The sequence below is a fragment of the Trachurus trachurus genome (assembly GCF_905171665.1).
Source record: "Trachurus trachurus genome assembly, chromosome: 20".
NCBI classification, from domain to species: domain Eukaryota; kingdom Metazoa; phylum Chordata; class Actinopteri; order Carangiformes; family Carangidae; genus Trachurus; species Trachurus trachurus.
Window position 1 is genome coordinate 6,689,397 of NC_139911.1, and position 6,000 is coordinate 6,695,396.

Sequence of the window (6,000 nt, forward strand, 5' to 3'; positions counted from 1 at the left end):
TTTTCCTGCTGGTCCAGAGGGTCATTATTGACTTTTCCATCCGTCTAACCTCTGCAGATGTCAACTCATTATAGTTTCAGGGGGGCTTTTCTTTCTCTCCTCGTGCTCGCCGTTGGTTCTCTTAAATGAGCGAACCAGTCTGGTGTTGAAATGTGAAGTTTGGATGGAAAAGGGGGCTGCAGGCTACAGCTAAATGGGATCGGCACACTGCAGTGTGAGGGGGTGTGATGGCGGCTGGCAGGAAGTCTGCCTCCACTTTCCTCAGGCTGTGGCCCCTGTGTGGTGTGTGTGTGTGTGTGTGTGTGTGCACGACGGCTGTGTGAAGCCCACGTACGTTAAATTCAATGAAGCTCCGTTTGATGTTGAAGTGGTGGAGACACTTGGACAATTGAAGAAAATGTGCAGTGAGTGAGAGGCGTGAGCTCTGATGTTTACATACATCATCTGACAGCGGAGGAACCAATGTGTTTTCCATGTGTTCCTCGAAGTTGCAAGGTTATTAGGATTTTATGCTGCACTTTATGTTGCAATTCCCTCATCAGGGTTATTCACGTCATACTTGAGAATTTCTCTTTAAAAATGGCAACACAGTACATTTCAAAATAAAGTTAACTAGCAAAACCGGTGTAATTTAACCTAAAGGAACTTTTTCTGCATCAATAAAAGCAAATATATAGACACATATGTGTTAGCATACAATCTGTGAACACACATTTTTCCATCTGTCAATCAACATGTCAATATTAACTTTCTAAAAGGCTTCATATACTTTTACAAGCGTGCTTTTATTTTATTTTACATGTTTAAATATGCATATATGGACATTCAAAATATATTTCATTCACACAATCTACAAGTGAATAAAAACAAGATAAAGAAGTGCTGTGTGCCCATTGTATGAATCATGGAGAGTTTGAATTATTAGTGCAATACGTTGCAAAGAAAGGCTGGGATAAATAAAGGATGAGGAAAAACTAAAAACTCTCCCCTGTGTTTCCTCCTTACAAATAGAATATAAACAATAAAACAAAAACACAAAACTCTTCACCTTTTTACTGTTCGTCCACAATAATAATTTGTACACAGTCCCTTAGACAATATTACATTTTTTTTTCGCTCCCAGGAAACATTCATCTTTAAAAATCAATAACCCACCCCAAAACTGAGCTGCACTGCACTGAACCTCCTTCCTCCCTTATGAGCTTCTTATGCCAGACCTCGAATTGTTACAGAGGTCTGGACCAGAATACAAATAAATCCAGCTGTTATACTGTACAAAACACTGGAGCAATGCTCAGTCATTTCTAAGTTATATTTTAACAGTTTCCTCTCACTCTGCAGTGTGTGTATGTGTGTGCTGCATATTTCAATATATGCAGTTATCTACAGTATAGAATTGAGACTTTACATTAGTCTAGTATGGTGAGTATGGTCCGCTGCACATTGTTTGGCAGTGAGCTCCAGTCCAGGTGTTGTCTCTCCAGCAGGGGGAGATGGTGACCTTGCACAGGGCGGCACAGGTACAGTAGCATCCTGCAGAGTGCGTTATTATTAAACAAAGAGCTCTTTTAAATTCTTAAACTGCTTTCTTTCATGTATCTCTGTTTGATCATCTCTCACAGAATCCAGCTCACTCACTCACGAGGGAGAAAACTATTATTCCTGTTGATGAGGAGACGGATTGAAGTGAACTGAAAATGAACTTTCTGAAGTTTTGCAGCAGGTGAAAGTGAATTTGATCAGATTTTTTAATGTTGTGAAGGAAAATTAGCACATCATTCAGAACAAGAGACACAATGATGATTTTTTGTTTTTTTTTTACCATCACAACTTGTTTTATTTTGTCATTATCTGAATTGTAGGTTTGACTCATGCAGTTGTGCATAAATTCTGAACAAACTGAAAAGGCAGAGATGAAGTCGTCAGTCATGAGTGAACCAGGAATTTTCTATCAGTAAATGAGTTCAGATTAGAGCTACAACCGTGTATAATAGTACGGTTATTCGTTCGTTTTGTCTCCATGGCTCAGTGTGATACTCCGGTTCAGACTTTTTTCCCCCCCCTCCCTCTCATTTTATCAGTGACAAACTAAATGAAGTCAGAGGAGAGACTACAAAAGGACTACTGATGTTCTTTTCCAGGGCAAAAACAACCTTTCAGTTTAATTTTGAGAAAACTAATGGGTTGTAAAAAAGAAATAATGGGAATTCGGTGAAATGACCTTAATCAAAATCCATTTGCAAAGAGACAAAAAAGAGAGACACAGAGAGAAAGGTAAGTCACTGAGTAGCAGATGGGTTGATTTTTTGTTTTGTTTTGTTCAGACTGCAGAATATAATGCTGATGAACATGACAATGATGAAGTACACAGATTTGAACATCATCTCATTCAGAACAAATTTAAATTTTAGTTAGAAAGTGGCATAAAAAACAAAATACCTACAAAACGAGCATAACAAATCTGAGCTAATCTAGCAATAAAATTGAGAATAATGCAGAGAAAGGTCAGTTTACAACCACAGCTGCCTGTGATAATAAAAAAACAAACTGCCAAACTTTTTTTTTAATAAAGTTTTTAAATATGTGACTCATTCACTTCTTTTTTTCTCAATTTTTATGACAAAGCGTCCATTGGCCTCATCTGTGAGTTTGCAGTGTGTAAACAGCTGAGACTGGGACAACACTGAACTGAACTCTGCATCACAACAAAGACCAAAAAGAAAATGTTTTGCCACATTAACTGCAGATATGAAGCTCTCATAAGGAGGAGGATGTCATTCCTGCCTCTTTTTTTGTTGTTGCTGCTGCCCTGTCACTGCTACAGGGACGAAGATATTACCACCACCACCGCTGCTGCTGCTGCTGATGCTGCTGCTGCTTCTGCTGTGGAAGAGATCCCAGGTAATCAGTCAACGTATTACGACGTGTCGCTGCTGCAACCTCACACATCATTGTTTTCATTAGTTTTGCACAACATAATGCCATCTTCATTGTCCAGACAGATGGTGAAGGACTCAGTCGCAGTGGCAGCCATTATGAAAGTTTTACTGCAGCCTCCAGACTGTGGAACCAACCCCCTCTCTTCTTTATTTTAAGATGATGCACTTGCACACACAAACTTTTGCTTTTTTAGTGTCAATTATGATTCAATAAACTTCACTTTTTGACATTTTTTAAAAAGTTTCTGGCTTCAGTGGTATTAATACAAATATCAAGTAGTGACCAGACCCCTTAACGGTTATATTTCGATGGCTGTAAAATCTCTTTTTTTCTTCACCTGAGGTGGTTCAGTGAATGTGAAATTTACTAAAAGGGTTCAATTGAACACAGGCACCAGTGAAAATTTAGATCTCCCATGTTTTTTCTGCACTACAATGGCTCACACAGTTCACCTCTGTTCAAGTAAGTGTTGTTTCGTTGGCTGAAAGAAACCACCAGCTTTTGTTCCTCTTTGTATAGTCCACAACCTTGATATTTGAATTTGAAGAGAAATTTCTCCATTTATTAATTCTTCTCTTGTCGTTCCTTTAAGCAACTCCTTGTGCGAACACCTTCTTCAACAATGGCTGCAGGCAGGATCTTTACAATACTGAGGTAATGAGTCTGTGGCCAGGAGACAGAAATCTGGACGGAGAGCCAGTTATAAAAGTACGAGCAGCACACAGCACGGCTCATGTCACAGAGAAGCTGCTATCTTCATTTCTTCACACAATTATCCCCCAGAAATTCCTCTCAAAGTCCCATTTTTCAGGGGAAAAAAAGGTGCAGTAAATAAGATGTTTTCTCAGCCAGCGTACGAGGAGATCATATTACATCTGTGAGAGATTTGATGGAGCTGTCGATCAATAGCTCAATGACTCAGTGACTCAGTGACTCAGTGATCACCGTCCAGTCCTGGTCTGACTTTTAAAACTCACTTTCTGACCTGCTATGAAAGAAAACCCTCTCATACGCTGGAGATTTAACGTTTTTATTATGGATTTTCAACCGGTGCTTTACTGAGGAGTTTGTGCTGTATCACCACTCAGACTCTAACTCACTCACTTTGCTCACTGACTGGCCATAATACTCTTATGTAAGACTATTATTATTTATTTATCAAAGAGGTGGATACAGTATCCAACTGTTATACTTTTATATGGTTGAACTGTCTGTATATTTCTTTGATATGTAGGATGTCCGGCACTCTAAAGGAAGACTGGACAATATCTGTCTCTTATCCACTGAGAGGTGGGCGGTTGGTCCAGGTTTTTCCCCCCACAGCTAAGGTCCATAAATACTTGTTGACTTTTATGATAGCTATTTTTCTCTTAGTGCAGCAGATTAGTGAGACAATCGTTCATTTTGGTATAAAAGCATGAAATTTGGTACAGATACTCTCTAAGGGTCACTTTTTGGGAAAAAGATGTTGGCCACGCAAAAATTAAAAATGGCGGCCATTTTTTCAAGATGTTCTGTATTTAGTCTAGTAGGAAGAGGGGGGTATCATGTATCCCATGAAAATATACTTCTAAACAGTGTTTCTAGATTGGAAAAAATGTGTAGAAAATGATGAGCTATGTTAAAAAGTTGTCAGAATGTCCCATGTATCATTTTTATGCAAATTAGTGCCGCCATTATTGTAAAAACCTAATTTCACTATATCTCAGCCAATATTGCAGATAACTGAACAAATAAGGTGTCTAGACCCATAATAAAACTATTCATAAAGTGATCACATGTTGGTGGCATGCTAGTAAGCAAACCTAACCCTTTTACCAATTACAAGACGCCAATATTGGAGATACCAAATAAGGTGTCTAGACAGAGGTTGTTGTGTGTTTAACCAGGGTTTATTTGGATCAAACATCATAATAGAACTCTTCTTGATGTGACCACTCTTCTCTTTCCCATGCCAGATAAACAGTCAGGTAAATGGTTCTCCACTATGCATCACTCATCATCGTTTTCACTGAAATCATCAGAGTTAAACTCATCCCCTCCTTCCTCTTTCTCCTCCTCGTCCTGTTCATGCTCTCCAGTGTCATGGGGATCAACCAGTGAAGTTGGTAGGATAGGACCACAGAACCACAACACTCAACACTCCTTCATCAGTCTTCATCCATCCCTGCCCCTCATCATAGGGTTTTGGTTTTTCCAGAATAGGTTCATCAGCTCGCTTGTACAAGGCGACACGGTAGTTCACACGTCGGCCATGTGGCTTCAGAGCAGAGTGGCATGGAGGAAGGCGAACCAGGTCAACCTTAGACTTGCAACTGAGTTTCTTGTCCTCCCCCACCATGTTGCGCAGCAACTTGGCACGGACAACATCCACTGAAGACTCACAACTCTGTCCAGACATCAGACAGGTGAATTACTCCAACTGCCTCAGCATCTCAGGCTTGACACTCTAGCAGTCACTGAGTTGTCTGAATACGTGAAATTGGGGATTCTTCTTCAAGGGCCCCACCTTCCTTCTCCCTTTGATGGCACTGGTACAGTCTTCTCCACTGAACACATAGAACCCAAGAAGAGTGGTGCGGTGGTCTTCTCCCAGGGATTCTGCAATACTACTACTGCCTGGCTTCCAGTGCACCTGTCCCCATTGATGTTGAGATGGACGTGTTATAGTACGAGCAGAAGCTGTGGGCAAGGCTGCTAAAGCTGACTTCATCAGACCTCTACAGTGTGAAGATCCAGGAAGCTTCTTTAACCCAACACCAACAACTTCTCAACATCTCTGAGCTTGCAGAATCCCTGGGAGAAGACTACCGCACCACTCTTCTTGGGTTCTATGTGTTCAGTGGAGAAGACTGTACCAGTGCCATCAAAGGGAGAAGGAAGGTGGGGCCCTTGAAGAAGAATCCCAGGTTTCATGTATTCAGTCAACTCAGTGACTGCTAGAGTGTCAAGCCTGAGATGCTGAGGCAGTTGGAGCAATTCACCAGTCTGATGTCTGGACAGAGTCGTGAGTCTTCAGTGGATGTTGTCCGTGCCAAGTTGCTACGCAACATGGTGGGG